Source organism: Toxorhynchites rutilus, chromosome 2, assembly GCF_029784135.1.
Source record: "Toxorhynchites rutilus septentrionalis strain SRP chromosome 2, ASM2978413v1, whole genome shotgun sequence".
In the NCBI taxonomy this organism is placed as follows: domain Eukaryota; kingdom Metazoa; phylum Arthropoda; class Insecta; order Diptera; family Culicidae; genus Toxorhynchites; species Toxorhynchites rutilus.
In genome coordinates this window covers 201,464,241-201,481,714 of record NC_073745.1, presented here as the reverse complement: position 1 = coordinate 201,481,714, position 17,474 = coordinate 201,464,241, and the positions used below count along the sequence as shown (strand labels likewise).

The following is a 17,474-nucleotide window of genomic DNA, read 5'->3' as shown; positions in this document are numbered from 1 at the left end:
TCTGCTCTTGCGGAAAGCGGAGCGCCCCCTTCGTGATGACCGGCGCGGTAAACGGGCAGGTTTACCTTAAGGAGTGCCTACAGAAGCGCTCACTACTACTATTGAAGCAGAACGAGGGCCCGACCATCTTCTGGGCGGATCTCGCTTCGTGCCACTATTCAAAGGACGTGTTGGAGTGGTACGAAGCCAACGGGGTCACCTTCGTGCCAAAGGAAATGAACCCGCCCAACGCGCCGGAGGTTCGCCCAATAGAGAAATCTTGGGCGATTATGAAGCAGGCCCTCCGGAAGAACCCAAAAGTTGTCAAATCGGAGGCGGACTTCAAGAGAAAATGGATTTCTGTTCAAAAAAAACTACAACCTGACGTTGTACAGAACCTTATGGACGGGGTAAAGATGAAGGTGCGAGCATACGGGCTTGGGCTCGAAGTATGAATAAAAAGAAAATGCCAAAAGTTGTTTAATAGTTTTTATTTTACTGTCTAAAATTTTCAAAAGGATCGGTCTACTGGGCGAATTTCTACAGCGTTTTTTCCGTGATGCAATTTGATGTGACACACCCTTTATTAGTCTTAATCATATAGAAAATTCTTTTTTGAAGGTGAAATTTTATTCTGTTTATCGTAAGATGACAAAATATTGAGTCTAATGAAAAAAGGTATGAAAATGCTTCACGAAGGACTTTCGACAAAAGTTTCCTTCTATTTCCATAACAGTGTCATAATTGACAAACCACACACAGAGCAAACCCGTAAAGCTCTTATATTGGAAAAAAATAATGAAGGAACCATTTGAAGAAAGCGAGCAGAAAGAGCTATCGCATAGAGAAAATACGACGATTCATTGTTTATGTCGAGCATAAAATGTGTCCTTTCAGAACACGCAAAACTTTATACGTTTGTTGGATCGATTTGGCTGTTTCTTGCAGTCTGCGTAAAGTGTAGGAATATAATGTACGGCTAGGTGCTGCATCTTCCCACACTAATAATAAACTTTTTCTATTCTAGAAAAATGATTTAAAACTCTTTTCCATATAATTATTCGTTAGAGATTTACTTCTGTCTACACTATCATCTAAAATCAAACTGAATTGATATTGTGTGTACATGTCAATAAAAAGAGTCCACGAGCTCGGCTCTCTCCGCTATATCAATTCACTCCAAATAAAGACGCTTAACGATTCGCATAGCCTTTACTCCCACGTTATTCTTCTAAATACGCAGAACAGACATAACACCACGTCATGTGAAATATACCGCTCATAAATATCCGCGAAATACGTCGAGCGGTTCGTGACCATTCAATGCATACACGACTGTCAATTTATTTTAATATATTAAACTTTAACGCGCTCAATTCGAATCAATTTAGTTTAGGTTCAATTTGTGTATGAACGACAAGCGGTCAGGCCAACCGCCGGTCCGGAAAGAACTAGCTGTGATACCGTGCCGTTGGTATCGCAAATGCAAATGTGTGAATAAAACATTTTACTAAGATTCTGCACATTTTCGGTTTTGAAGGTATGTTCTGAGGAATCAGAACTCAAGTTTGGGGCGTCTCATGCACCGGGATTCTCAAATTGATCGTTCTTTTTCTTCTTCGGTGACACTAACGTTCCTAGAAGAACTTCGCCATCTCAACGACTTGCGTCCTTTTTAGTAGTACTTAGTTGAGATTGCTATGCCAAAAAACACGCCTTGAATGTATTCTGGAGTGGCAAGCTCAAGAATACGGGTGACCACGGTACAGGTCGGAAGAGATTCTTTTGACGAAAAATGATATCTGTGAACAATATCTAATTCAAAATATCAGATGTTCGATGAAGGCACTTTTTTGTTGCGGTTAAAAATGGTGGATTTTGATTAATCCGGTCGATTCGCATAGAGTCTTAGTGGAAGCTTTCGGTGAGCATGCTCTCGGTAAATCGCAGTGATACGAATAGTTTTATAAAAATGAAAGTAATTTTGACGTGAAGATCAAAGAACAGGGAAATCGTGGAAAGTGTTTGAATTTCGAACTTTATTGAATGAACACAATGGTCAAATTCAGCAACAAATCGCAGGACAATGCACAATGGTCCAGGAGATGCATTTAAGTGGAAATTAGCACTTAGAGCTTGACAGTTATTCTCTAGATAAAAACGGTCTTAGATAAAGTTGTTACTCATGATAGAGCGCTCGTTTTTATGTTGTCAAAAATAGGGTGACCAAAATTTTCGTTGAAATAAAAAAATCTAACTTTCTCATCTTTATAGATAGAGGTAAACATAGTTCGACAATGTTGTAGCTCCAATTATTTGAGTCATCTTTGTAGAACAAAGTTTTTCTCTATCTCTTGAAGTAACCGATATAGCGCCTTATTTATAAGTTACATTAGGGTCACTATGAAAAAAACTGTTACTTTTATATTTCAAATTTTACATGCAAACTGTTTTCGAAAGACTTTTAGAGCTGACTAATACAAACATTTTTCGATGCAGAACTTGTCAATATCTCAACTTTACTCAAAGTTATTGATACTTCTTCCCAAAAACACGCTCTTTTCATTTGTTTGTCATTCTTTCTGGGGCAAACATAAAAAATGTTTGTTGATGGAATTTGAAAGAACACATTTCACTCTATATAATATGTGATTTTCAAAAGTATGTTATTTTTTGTGTTTGAGTAAATTAAAATTGAAATCATGAGTTTTTGGATGAAAACCCATCAATAACTTTGAGCAGGATTAAGATATTGACATGTTCTGCAAAGCAAGGCGCTAAAAACAACTTTGTGGGAGATATTTATTGTTTAGACAAAAACTGTCTTCGACAAAAATATATATGTATTTTTTTTATCCAAAATATATATTTTTATTAAGGCTCATATGGTGTCAACCTGACGGGGCCGGGAGTTCAATATTTCGACATATTTGCCTTATAACTATGTTAGTAATATGTAACCGATTACTCGCGGTTGGCTCGAGGTTAGTATTACAAGTGTTTTCGTAATTGTGATGTTGCTGTCTCCAATGCTCTGTACGTGTGCCCGACACGGGATACTTTCTGTTGGGATGCAGCTGACCATTAATCAGCAGCGCCCCCCTAGTCTGTACCCCATATCTAGCGTGGTGCGTCTTCTCGACTCGAGGAATCCAGGATGGAATGGTCACTAGCCGGCGCAAACATCAGCTCGTGTAGAGTTGTCATGAGCGGTACAACCTTTGGCTCTTGTTGAATGATCAGTGGACTGCACAACCTTTGGCCCGTGTATCTGTAAAGAGTGTGTGTATGTATTGCCGCGACTAAGTAAAAGTTTATAGATCGGATAGAAGGGATATGAGACAGGGACACAACGAAGGAAACATCATTAAACGTTAACATCGGAGTTTCTGAGGAACAGGTATAGATGAAGCAGAAGATCAGGATCACGGCTTAGAGATAATCGTGTGTAACCAGCGACCGAACTCATCTTCACTCCACATGCGCTGCCAACTAACGAGTGTGTCTTGACGAGGAATGTGAAAAAATCGTTATAATCAATTTGCCGTTCAAAAAGTGTGCCTTCTGAAGCGTCCACTTTAGCCAGCGAGTCCGCTTTCTCATTCCCCGGAATCGAGCAATGAGAGGGAACCCATGCTAAGGTAATCTTGAATAATTTTTCGACCAAAACACTCAATAGATGTCTTATTCTTGTTAGGAAATAAGATGAGCGTTTATCTACTTTCATTGAGCGAATTGCCTCTATTGAGCTAAGACTGTCTGAAAAAATAAAATAATGGTCGATGGACAGTGTTTCAATGATCCCTAGAGCATAGTATGTCGCACCCATTTCAGCGACATACACGGAACAAGGATCTTTGAGTTTGAAAGAGGCACTGGAACTTTCATTGAAGATGCCGAAGCCAGTGGACCCGTTTATGCATGAACCGTCAGTAAAGAACATTTTATCAGATCTAACTTTCCTATATTCTGCCGAAAATATCGGCGGAATATGATCGGAGCGTAGATGATCTGGGATTCCATGGATCTTTTGTCGCATGGACAGATCAATGTTGACAGTGGAATTGCAAAAGTATGGGAAGCAAACTTGGTTGGAGATGCCCGTTGAAGGGTGCACTTCATGGGTAAGGTACTCATGGTATAAAGACATAAAACTTGACTGAGGAGTCAGTTGAAGTAGATTTTCGAAGTTATCAATCACCAATGGATTCATGATCTTGCAACGGATGAGAAATCTGTAGGATAATTCTGTGAACCGGAAGGTAAGCGGGGGTACTCCTGCCAAGACTTCGAGACTCATCGTATGTGTCGAATGCAAACACCCCATGGCTATACGCAAGCAACGATATTGTATTCTCTCCAGCTTGAGAATATGAATCCTGGCAGCTGATCGGAAGCAAAAACTGCCATATTCTAACACTGATAATATCGTTGTTTTGTACAACTGAATGAGGTCTCCTGTGTGGTGGTGGCAGCGGCGGCGACAGCAAACGTTACACCGAAGAACACAGTTCTCACCACAGGGTAATACATTACATTTACGACACTTCAACCCGGAAACAATGCTCAAGCATTCTCCGCGTTTTTCATTTTCCGTGTGTCAATATCTTGTTCCACCCGAAGCTTCAAAAATATTTCATCCAAAGATCACTAATTTTTTGGACGTCCTGATCACGAGATAACGCCACTGACCAACTTACCCCATTATGACCAACTAGCTCTGCCCTACCCCACATGTCGATGTCGGAATTAATTTGTCAATTTGCTCAAATGGGCTTTTTTTTACTTTGCGAATCGTTCGCGCCCCTAAATACAAGCATTCGTTTACCGGCCCTTGTCAGTTCTACCTTTTTTTCTAAATTCGCCGGAAATTATTTGATTTGGTAGTCCCACGTTAACAATGTGGTCGTGTCCGAGAAACAGACCCCTACATATTTTTGTACAATAAATCTCTTCGGAAGCTGGGCCAGACACCGGTATTGTACAAGTACAAGCATTCGGACTGAATGGAAAGCACAGCAAGAACAGTGCGGGGCTCAACGTGTTAATTAACTACCAACGATGTTTCAATCAACTTTGAGAGTGAGTTGCCAATCCCATGGACGAGTTAGCGCGAAATCACTCATAGATAAATATGGTGTACGGCAAAGTTGTTGGGAAATCAAAAAATTTAAAATTGAAATTAACCAGAAAGCTGTCTCAATTATACAAATTTTGACATATACAGGTCGGACTCGATTATCCAGAGTATTGATTTTTTTTCACTCCGGATAATCAAATCATTAAAAAAAAACAATTTTCTCTCGGTAAACGTAATATAATTATGATTTGTACTTATTTATTAAACGATTTTATCTAGCTTGGACCCGTTTGTATGTTTGTGACTTTGTAACTTTGTCTGTAGCGCTGTACCACATTAATAGAAATTTAACCCACTTCCTGTTGACCGTGCGGTTTGAAATTCGGAACACATCCTTATCTCTGGTGCCATTATAAAACTGCGTATTCCTTAATCTTGAAAATCCAAGATGGCGGCCGGTACAAAATAGCGGATTATGTACATACTTTCTCAAATTCACCAATATGGGTATCGAATGAAAGGGGTTGACCAGTAGAACACAGTTATTTATGCAAAATGTAAATCAAAAATGACAGATTACATATTTTCTCAGAACCCCATCAATATGTATATCAAATGGAAGGGATTGACTAGTAGAACATCATGAAAAATCCAAATCCAAGAAGGCCGCAGTCCCCAAATAACTAATTACTTTGAAATAGTTTTATTTAGCTTGACCTGCTTGCATGTATGTACATAGGGTTTGTAGGGTTGTCCCACATTAATAGGAAATTGATCCCGTTCCTGTTGACCGATTGATCTGAAATTTGGAAGACACCTTTAATTCTACTGTCATTATAAAATTCTAAAATTGCGTATTCCATGATCTTGAAAAATTCACCGCCGCTAAAAATGGCTGAATTGGAGACTTGGACTTGGAGAACACAAAACATAATAAACAACATAAATTCAAAAAGGTCTCCGCCACTAAATGGTTGACTATGTATTTTCTCCCCTCAATATAGGTTTATGAAATGATTTGACTAATAGAATACAGTACATAATGAAAATATTCCGAAGAAAAAAATAATAAACGTTAGATTTCCATTATCCACAGTTAGTTGTTTCACCATATACCCCACGATTTTATTTTAGTCTCATCATTGCCCTAGATTATTGAAGGAACGAATGTGATAACAACTAACTGCTACTTGTCTTATTATTTTCTAGCTTTTAGTACATTAAACCGTTTAACTTAGAAAGTTTATTACTTATTTTATTTTCTAGTTTTGAGTAAATTATCTGTATCATGTCAAGCCCTTTCATTTAATACCCATTATTGATGGAGTTGTTAAAAAAATATATATGGCGCCATCTTGTGGTGGCAGCCATTTTGGATTTTTATTTCTACATAAATAACTGTGTTCTACTAGTCCTTCCATTTGAGACCCATATTGGCTATTCAATATGTAATTATCATACAAATTACTCAAAATTTCTGAAAATCAAAAATGAAATACTCCGGATAATCGAGTCTAAAATTCCGGATAATCGAGTCTCCGGATAATCGAGTCCGACCTGTAGTAGTGCGGTATTGGATTCTTCAAAATGGAGATATAAACTTTTAAAAATTTCAAAAATTTCAATACTTTGCGAAATCGAAGACGGATACGAAAAGTAGAAATAGAAAAATAGAATAGTAATATAATAAATGGAATCTACATTCGATTCTCTGTGAAAAACTAAGTGCAACATTTTGTCCTAGGATTAACCATTCGCGCAATATGACCAATTTTGTTTAATGGAAATCGTGTTCGTGAAATAATAGAAAATGCATACCGCTATATCACGACTAAGCTTCCGACATCGTATAGAAATTTCACAAACATTATATCTTCATTATATGAAATTGTTTATATCTTTAAAAATTTCAATTAATGTGGATGGCTCTAACGTTCCAGTGGAAGCATGCTCTGAGAGTGCGTGTCCCATCGATCAAAAAACAACTGTTAACCGGAAGAAGCCAAGTTTGGTGAATAAGCCGTGGGCCAATGGAGTGGTTCAACCGTTTTTCCTGACCGGTCTTGCTCGGTGCGAAAGGCATTGTCATAAAGAAAATTAACTTTGTGTTGCCTTTTCTGATATTGAGGTCGTTGATTTTGATATTCTGGCAGAGCAAAGTTTATTGATCAATATTTCATTGCACAATGGTCCAGGAGATGCATTTAAGTGGAAATTAGCATTTAGAGCTCGACACTTATTCTCTAGACAAAAACTGTCTTAGACAAAGTTGTTACTCATGATAGAGCGCTCGTTTTTATGTTGTCAAAAATAGGGTGACCAAAATTTTCGTTGAAATAAAAAATCTAACTTTCTCATCTTTATAAATAGGGGTAAACATAGTTCGACAATGTTGTAGCTCCAATTATTTGAGACATCTTTGTAGAACAAAGTTTTTCTCTATCTCTTGAAATAACCGATACAGCGCCTTATTTATAAGTTACGTTAGGGTCACTATGAAAAAAACTGTTTTTTTGCTCTAACTTTTATATTTCAAATTTTACATGGAAACTGTCTTCGAAAGACTTTTAGAGCTGACTAATACAAACATTTTTCGATGCAGAACTTGTCAATATCTCAACTTTACTCAAAGTTATTGATATTTCTTCCCAAAAAACACGCTCTTTTCATTCGTTTGTCATTCTTTCTGGGGCAAGTGTAAACAAAGTTTATTGGCGGCATTTGAAAGAGCATATTTCACTCTTCATGATGTGTGGTTTTCAAAACTATGTTATTTTTTGTGTTTGAGTAAATTAAAATTGAAATCATGAGTTTTTGGATGAAAAACCATCAATAACTTTGAGTAGGATTAAGATATAAGTTCTGCACCGCAAAATGTTGCAATAAGCTCTAAAAGTCGTACGAAGACAGTATTGATGTAGAATTTGAAATATAAAAGTTGAAGCAGAAAAAACACGTTTTTTCATGGTCACCCTAATGCAACTTAGAAAAAAGCGTTAAATCGATTCTTTTAAAAGATAGGAAAAAGCTTTGTTCTACAAAGTTGTTTAAAATAACTGGAGCTACAACATTGTTGAACTATGTTTATCTCCATCTATAAAGATAAGAATGTTAGATTTTTCATTTCATCGACAATTTTGGGCACCCTATTTTGATAACATAAAAATAAACGCTCTATTATATGTAAAGCGGATTGCTGAAGCAATGAAATGAGAAAATTGGAGATCTCTGTAATTATTTTTTATTAAATTTCCATGAGCTTTCTTTTTTCATATATAGAGGGGCTAGTTGGCCAATTAAAAGCGGGACTATTTGGGCGTACGAATAGCACGGTTATAGAAATTCCTCGTTTGAAAGCAGGAAAAGTTTCCCTTTGTTACAACGGAATTCCGATTAAGAAACCGAAAGCTACCACCCTAAGCCGAGCCTAAGTTGAATGTCGCGGCTCTTCTTAGGCTAGAAGCCTTATGTCACGGAAAGTCACGGAGAACATCGGAAAGTGTTCAGCTGTGGCGGAAAAATACAACTTCAGGGCATCGCATATATGAAACATATACGAAACTGAGATTCCTACCGTTCTGAAACCCCAAAAAATTGTTACAGCTAATGGTAAACGGCGTCATCGGAACGATCACTTCAGCTGAGTGTGGAACAAGCGTTACAATAATTGCTGCTGTTTCCGCGTCGGAAAAATCTATCCCTCGGATGCAGACTAAATGTTGAAAACATCAGAACGGTAAAGTAAACCAAAGGCCATAAGGAAGAGACGTGGAGTATCGCTGATCGATTCGAAGTCTCGTGACAAAAGCGCGTATTTGGTGTGTGGAAACCCTTTTATGAGAGGTCAACCGAAAAAAGCGCATTCAATACAACATATACGAATAGTGGGCCCACATGATATGTGCTCTCCAGGATAATCCACATTCCGTACTGCAGCGGCAAAAGCAATAATGAATGAACTGAATACAGGCAAACCTGTTTTTGTGCGGTCCCTTTTCGCGTGATTCCTCGTTTGTGTGATTCTTTATATGCTATTTTATTATGACATCGGATCTTGAATCACACAAACTAATTGCACAAATAATAATATCGCACCTAAACAGTCACACAAATGAGATATCTCACAAAAAGCAACCGCACAAAAACAGGTTTTCCTGTATTTTGAAAAAGACTCACTTTTAAACAGTTTTTCAGATAGAAAAAGGATGAGCATTTTACATTTTCATCAATTTGTTTTTTTTACTTGACAAAATGTGTTGATTTTTAATAATAAATGTAACCTCAAATGGACGCTTATTTGATCAAAGAGAACATGCTTTTCAAATGGTGGACATCCTCCATATATTGACTAACTTACCTCGTGTGTGGGGTTAAGTTGGTCAATTTCTTCTGAAATATAAAAACGATGAATAGTGAAATAGGTCGAATAAATGATTCTCTAGTTATTTTTCGGTAAAAGGGTAAAAGATAAGCTTCATCGTGGCGTATAAAATTCTAACGTAACATTTAATTCTAAAAAGTTTTAACAAAAATTATTCAAAATTAACCAACAAGTTCCGTCCTACCATACTATTTATTCTTCTCTGTTTAAAGCAAATCTGAGACACTGAACTTTTTGAATATCCAATATGTTGTCTAGTATCACTTATCGAAACTACATCTCCCAAAAATAAAATTTTCAAAAAGATATAATCCACAAATTGTACTATGCAGTATCTTTCGTTGATCGACTACAGAAAAACCGAATTGACTCGGTTGTGTGGTGGTGGCAGCGGCGGCGACAGCAAACGTTACACCGAAGAACACAGTTCTCACCACAGGGTAATACATTACATTGACGACACTTCAACCCGGAAACAATGCTCAAGCATTCTCCGCGTTTTTCATTTTCCATGTGTCAATATCTTGTTCCACCCGAAGCTTCAAAAATATTTTCCATATTCAAGGAGATCAAAGTGTTGCCTACCGTAATTGAAGCCTCTTTGTCTGCATTCATTCAGCTTAGCACGTAATACGTCTGGGACGAAAAGCACCAAATTGATCATATGATAATGAAAGTTGCAATTTTAGGTAGCTTCCATCATATGTACCAAGTTTCAATAAAATCAGGGAGGGTCGGATCAGCGGCAAGCTGATTTGAGGTGAATTTGCTCATTAGTTTTCATACAGAAATACATGTAGAATCGTTCTCCGTTCATATCTCCGTTCATATCTCCGTTTTGGTGAGTTTATCACGGCACCACTGTACGCCAAACTTTGTTACATCGAAAGGGTTTTTCAATAAAAATATTCAAAAAAAAATATCCTCAAGTGTTTAATGTTAAATTAAATTTTTAGTAACAATTAATATGTCATTTTTCCTAAATAATTTTTAATGTTAAAATCAGTTTTTTTAGAAAATTTTGTGATGTAATTTTTCCTAAACAGTTAATCAATTTTTCAACAACTTTGTCAAACATCATATTTTAATCAGACGGTACGATTTTTCGAAAAATAGATCAATGATTTTGAATACTCTTTTAAAAAAATTAAATCGGTCATATGATTGGCTAGCTTCCATTGTGATTCCATCATATATGTGTAAAGTTTCAATAAAATCGAAGAAAGTCGCGTCAAAATGTCTTTGGGTGATTTAGCTCATTGAAATTGCTCTATACAAAGTTTATTGTCCTAGAGGCGAATGAACTGAAAAGTTTAAACCCTCTTAAAGCCAAAAAAGAAGAGGAAGAAAATTTATTGCCCTAATACTGACCATTTTCGATATATAACAAATTTTATATAAAAATCAGGTTTATTTAAATTTCACATCTTTCGCGGAACCTTGGACGTAATATCCAGTTGCAATATACATTTTCTAAAGGGTGTGTCACATCAAATTGCATCACGGAAAAAACGCTGTAGAAATTCGCCCAGTAGACCGATCCTTTTGAAAATTTTAGACAGTAAAATAAAAACTATTAAACAACTTTTGGCATTTTCTTTTTATTCATACTTCGAGCCCAAGCCCGTATGCTCGCACCTTCCTCTTTACCCCGTCCATAAGGTTCTGTACAACGTCAGGTTGTAGTTTTTTTTAACAGAAATCCATTTTCTCTTGAAGTCCGCCTCCGATTTGACAACTTTTGGGTTCTTCCGGAGGGCCTGCTTCATAATCGCCCAATATTTCTCTATAGGGCGAAGCTCCGGCGCGTTGGGCAGGTTCATTTCCTTTGGCACGGAGGTGACCCCGTTGGCTTCGTACCACTCCAACACGTCCTTTGAATAGTGGCACGAAGCGAGATCCGGCCAGAAGATGGTCGGGCCCTCGTGCTGCTTCAATAGTGGTAGTAAGCGCTTCTGTAGGCACTCCTTAAGGTAAACCTGCCCGTTTACCGTGCCGGTCATCACGAAGGGGGCGCTCCGCTTTCCACAAGAGCAGATCGCTTGCCACACCATGTACTTTTTGGCAAACTTGGATAGTTTTTGCTTGCGAATCTCCTCCGGAACGCAGAATTTGTCCTCTGCGGAGAAGAACAACAGGCCCGGCAGCTGACGAAAGTCCGCTTTGACGTAGGTTTCGTCGTCCATCACCAAGCAATGCGGCTTCGTCAGCATTTCGGTGTACAGCTTCCGGGCTCGCGTCTTCCCCACCATGTTTTGCCTTTCGTCGCGGTTAGGAGCCTTCTGAACCTTGTATGTACGCAGGCCCTCCCGCTGCTTGGTCCGCTGGACGAATGAACTTGACAAATTCAGCTTATTGGCGACATCCCGGACCGAACTTCTCGGATCACGTCTAAACTGCTTAAATACGCGCATGTGATGTTTTTCACTGATGGAGCATCCATTTTTGCCGTTCTTCACCTTCCGGTCGATGGTTAGGTTCTCGAAGTATCGTTTTAGTACTCTGCTGACCGTGGATTGGACGATTCCCAGCATCTTACCGATGTCCCAATGTGACAACTCCGGATACTCGAAATGAGTGCACAGGATTAATTCACGACACTCTTTTTCGTTCGACGACATTTTTCCAAATTTACGAAAAATTGACAGTGAAGCATGGCCAACGTGATCTATACACTCTTATCTGATTATAAGCGAAAGCTGAAGATATAATTCCTAAAAATTAAACTTCTACAGCGTTTTTTCCGTGATGCAATTTGATGTGACACACCCTTTACTATTTCGTATCAAATAATATACTAATGTCCTCAAGAACCAAAGTTGTAGAATTTATTATAATTGCTTCACATTCCCATGCTATAGGAAGTGCCGCGAACAACAACAAGAACAATAACAACTAATATGTGTTCTATAAAAATCTGTATCGTATCTGTATTGAAATCTGTATTAAATTTACAAGTCCAATTTTGAAGCATTATTTAGTATTATTAATTGGCATAATTGTTATTGATAAAACAATGTTGATGTTATCCACGTGAAGCCAGCAATCATATAAGACTATAGAAAAGATACAATGCTTCATTGAGTTGTAAATAACATGTAAATACTTTCATCATAATATATTTCAGGTACACACAAAAATGTATTGATTGTAATGAGTTAAAAGGTAGCATAATAAGGCGATAATTCAAAAACTGGGAAACTTTCAACGCTTGAAAAGGGGACGTAAAATTACTATGAAGCTAATGCTTAGGATACGGACAAGGCAGATTTTTGTGATTCTAAATAAAATAATCGGGCATGTTCTCATTTAAATTTCTATTCTTTATTCAAACTTTCGTCGTTAACCAATTTGATGGTGATTTAATTTTTTTTTAAATAATTTTTAATTAGACAGATTTTCTAGAAACGCCTTGCCGTCTACACAAATATCCAATTACGTGTTCAGGGACACGTGGGGTTTTTTAAAAAAGAAAACTTAATAATACTTTGATTAACACATTAAACACTTTATTCGGTTCAAAAACACTCGGTCACGTTCGGATTACAAAAAAGAGCGTGTCTGCAATCAATGAGTTCTTTTATAATCGTCGATTACTGATCATGCGAATTTCCTGTCGGGTGGTTGTTGCTGTTTGAAGAAGATCGCTGACAGCGCGTATTCCTTAGATGAGTAGTGATGTAACTATATGTTAAATTAAAAGCTCTATTTTCAACGTTATTTTTCATATAACCTCAAGGAAATTTTATAATTGTATTGCAATAGATTGTTAGAGAGCGTCCAAACAATTGGTGCAAAAATATCATGTAGATCATGAAATGTCTGATCATAAAACACAAAAAAATGGACCACTCCGTGACGCGACCGATGTCTTTTTTTATATGTACTTCCTATATGTTCCCGGAAACGTAATCGTGCGTCAAAACGTTTCGATTTTAGATATTTTCAATCCTTAAAAATTAAGATTCAAAACAATTTTTTTACATTCTTTAGAATTTTACATTCTCTGTGCTTTAGTAAAAAAAGGATAAACGGTGTTATTTATTTATAGTAACCGATAACGCAGACGTTTGAATCAGAATATAGAACATCACGCTACATATGAATGTCGAAAAGAAACGATTCTTATATAAAAATTTTCAACGCCTATATGAATAAAATAGGTCAGATGAAAAAAATATTAATAACATAACAATATTAATAACAATAATGAATAAAATAGGTCAGATGAAAAAAATATTAATAACACCAATAACACCATAACTATTATTGGAACGTTATTTCAAAAAATCTGGATATTCTGTATGAAATCCCAAAAATCTGTAATCTGTATCTACAGATTCTTGGTTTCAAAAAGACAAAAAATCTATAGATATACAGATTATTCTGTAGGTATGGTAACCCTGGTGTGCATACGTTGAATCCATTCTAGTTTTGTTCCATTTTTTTAACCGACATCATCAGTGAGGGTAGTGATAAAGAGAAAAATAAACTGCCTTGTTAACTATTTTCAAAAGTTTTTCCCGACCAGACTCATCATAAGACTCCAACAGTGGCATTGTGGACGCGTACAATTCGTTGTAGCAAATGTAAATACATTGGATATCTGTTATAGTTCAGTTCATCATCTCTAATCTAAATTAATTGTACTGAAACGCTCAAGCTATGAATTTCATCTTCAAGTGCTGTGCGTCTTATCCTCAACAAAAAGCAAAGGAAAATGTTCGAGGAGTGAAGCGCCATTTACTTAACTTGGAAGGAAAAAATGATGATGATTTAGAAACTATGAGAAAAGCAGCAGGAAACTACAACGAAATCATCAACCAGCTGAAAGAGAAGTTTCACGATCAAACGTGCTCTCGGTTGTCTATGTTACCAATGTCTTGGACTACACAACACATTTTGAACGAATTCGTCGAGAAAATATACCGTGAAAAAGATTGAGGTTACAATATTGTTATAACAAATACTCTAATATTGACATTATTCGTTTTTTTTTTATAGGTACAAGAATTAGTTGCCGAAGACGGATTATTAGCAAAATATTAACCCGTTTTTTTTTATTTTGTCATTAGAGTGGCATTTCCATTTTGGGGAGGCCAGCAAAAACAAATTTTCTCTTTTTTCCAAAGTACGCCTACACTGATTTATAGCGACTGTAACATTGTTAGAATATCAATACTCATTATAATTTCTAATCCTAGACTATCATGAATTTAGTGGAATTGTCAGCTCAAGAGTTTGTAGACATGTTTCTGGATGAGTAATCTGATTTATCACCACATGATTTCATAGCTGAACAACAAGCGAGATATTTGAAATACGTAAAAATTAATTTGAAAGTGAAGGAATGCATAATGATTTGAGAATTTTTCATTGGGCAAACACACAGTGCACTATTGATGATCATGCCTCAGATTTAAAGTTTACTAGTTTCACTGCAATCGCGGAGTCTACCAAACATAACCACGTTGCGGTTCGTTTATTCGTAGTAGATTGTGATTTTGATAAAAGCAAGCCTGGCCTTAAGAAAATTCACTATTTCTCAGATGAATCAGGCAGTCAATACAAAAATAAGATGACGGCCTTTAATTTGTGCGAAATGAAAAAGACTTTGGTATAGATGCGGAGTGGATCTTTTTCGCCACATGCCATGGAGAAGATCGATGTTTTGAAACGGAATGCTGCTAAAACAAGTTTGCAGGGGTATCACATTACAACTGCAAAAGAACTATATACATGGGCTACTTCCTATTCAAACTATAAAAAACAAATACAATCAATAATTACCAAAATTGAGTGTTCATCAACATTGTTACAATTTCCTTATATCCCATCCTTCTCCTAAAAATATGTCACCCTCCTAAACTCGAGTACACCGCGAGTAATCGGTTTTCCACCTTACTAACCATAGATGTAAGAAAATTGTTTATATATATAGTTTTAAAATTATATTTAAGAATTCGGCTCCTTTAAACTTAAGTAACTGAGCCTGTAAAAATAAACGAATTAAAAAAAAATAAAAATAATTACCAAAACATACAGAAATGTAAAGTTCATACAACACAACACAACAAGTCTTTGATGTTTATTAATAAATAGTAAGTAAGTTAATAATAATGAAATGAAAATTGTACAAATATAAAATAAATATTGAGTAGACATTGATCTATTTCCTATTCTAGAAGCATTTCATCATGTCATATTTTTTCCTAAATCAGTAGCATTTAAGACAGTATTCTAGTCTAGAAATTTGAAGAAAATCAATTTTTTTTTTCTTCATATTTCTGTAGTTTAGGCATTCAAGAATATACCCTACAAAGGACTTATCGAAAATCCGAGTTAGAGCCATTTTAGTGATGCGGTATCTAACCTGTTACGGTCATAACAATGAACTTCGAACGCGTTTTTCTCGAAACTAGTTTTTTTCAAACTGGCGTTCTACTGAACCGATTCATGTCGAATTTATATGGATACAATCTGCAGGCATCTCTCTATCGCATGAACTTCTAAAACATGATATTTTTTCAATTTTACTATTTTTAAAAAATCGGGAAACGTAAGGAAAAAAAATGTTTTGAACCGCATTTTGTTTTCCAAACGGCCGCCATTTAGTCAAACAAGATGTTTTAGACCTGTCCGAGGTTCATGCGATAGCGGCATCTTTATATACTCAAAAAAAAATATACTTTTTTAATTTTTATGGAGTTCGAAAAAAAGTCCGAGATTCGTGTCTGTACACTAGAATACACTACAATAATGAAAGCATTGAACACCGTTCAGTAATCATCGTTTCCATTCCATTCCAGTATAATTGCCGTTATGAAACCCCTTGGTGCCAAAAGAAAATCATTAACCATTCACAATGTTCGCCAATCCGATATACACGCAATTCATTTGTAATCTATTTTAATCCAAAAATAACCTTGAATTCTGAGTCACAGTAGTTCTTGTTCTCACGTACATTATGCTCGGTGTAGTATAACCCTTTGTTCCAGCCTGAATAGCAGAGTATAACGACAGGACCAAATCGGAATTTTTCAAAAGAGACAATAGGATAAAAGGTTTTACTAGTTTTCTCTGCAATGCATTTTTTCAAATTACGTCATTACGAGAGGCTTTTCAGCTGCACTGTTGAAAGCAAAACGCAACTCTTCCGGCAACGAGCATAGATTCCGGTGATCAACTAGACATTTTATGCAATCCAAGGCTCGCATATGCAATATAAATTCCTGTGTCCACAATTTCGCCCTTCTTTATGCGTATTTGCACTAATACTCCAATTGCCGAAAATTACCTCATTCTGGTCACGAGAAGTTTTGCTTCCGAAATACACGTTATCCTTTTTGCACGTTTCACACCATATCTCACACTATCAGCCGGCTCACCACTAATGGCACTATAAAATTTTGTTTTGGAAAAAAATAATTGATTTTTGGTGGATCTTCGCAGTCACCGGAGACGGAGGGAATCAAAGCTACAGCACAGATGTCACGACTGGAGTAGGTCGTTATTTTCACAACACAATTTGAGTTCTGTCTCAATCTCTCACTCTTCACCGAAGCGCCTTCCGACAGGCCTTTCTGTGTCCCAAGTTGTTTGTACGTTTGTACTCAGTCTTTGTTAGTCGCTCTCACTTGTCGTTATTTGGAGAGTGCGTTGCATCAGCCTCCAAGCCAGCCCACAAAAGCATAAGGGAAAACTAGGTCCTTGAGGAACTTTTCCTGTCTGCTTCGGTAACATTCGCTCTCCTCTCAGAACTACTCTCTGTCGCTCGCAATTGTGTAACACTGCTTCGCCACCGGAACTCCGATTACGCTCCGTAGTCATGGTTGTCAAAATCGCAGCATGTTTTCCTACCGGAAAACTGTAATTCATGATAATACATATGCTTGCTTTATATATGCCACATATGATTGCTTTAAAAGAATTATAAGACTAATAATAAATATATATTTATAGAAAAAAAAAATCAGACCCATTTCATGTGGCAGTCCAAACAAAATTTCAATTCAAGCTTAAGCATACAATGCA

General features: G+C 36.7%; 2 protein-coding genes across 5 annotated transcripts in view; one reads left to right on the top strand and one right to left on the bottom strand.

Moving 5' to 3' along the window:
• LOC129764163 (SH3 domain-containing protein Dlish) overlaps nucleotides 1-17,474 on the top strand; it is an 89,488-nt gene that overhangs the window by 35,969 nt on the left and 36,045 nt on the right. The gene's annotated exons all lie outside the window — the stretch shown is intronic.
• LOC129764161 (protein FAM13A) overlaps nucleotides 1-17,474 on the bottom strand; it is a 114,578-nt gene that overhangs the window by 72,906 nt on the left and 24,198 nt on the right. The window contains exons 1-2 of one of the 4 annotated variants that reach the window (XM_055762991.1): nucleotides 16,738-17,009; nucleotides 9,417-9,448 (exon numbers count right to left, since the gene is read on the bottom strand). The exons of 1 other annotated variant lie outside the window; for it this stretch is intronic. The gene's annotated coding sequence lies outside the window, so the exon portion shown is untranslated. Of the gene's footprint in view, nucleotides 1-9,416; nucleotides 9,449-16,737; nucleotides 17,010-17,474 lie in introns of those variants that run through there. 2 more of the 4 variants (XM_055762989.1, XM_055762990.1) reach the window with 2 other exon arrangements.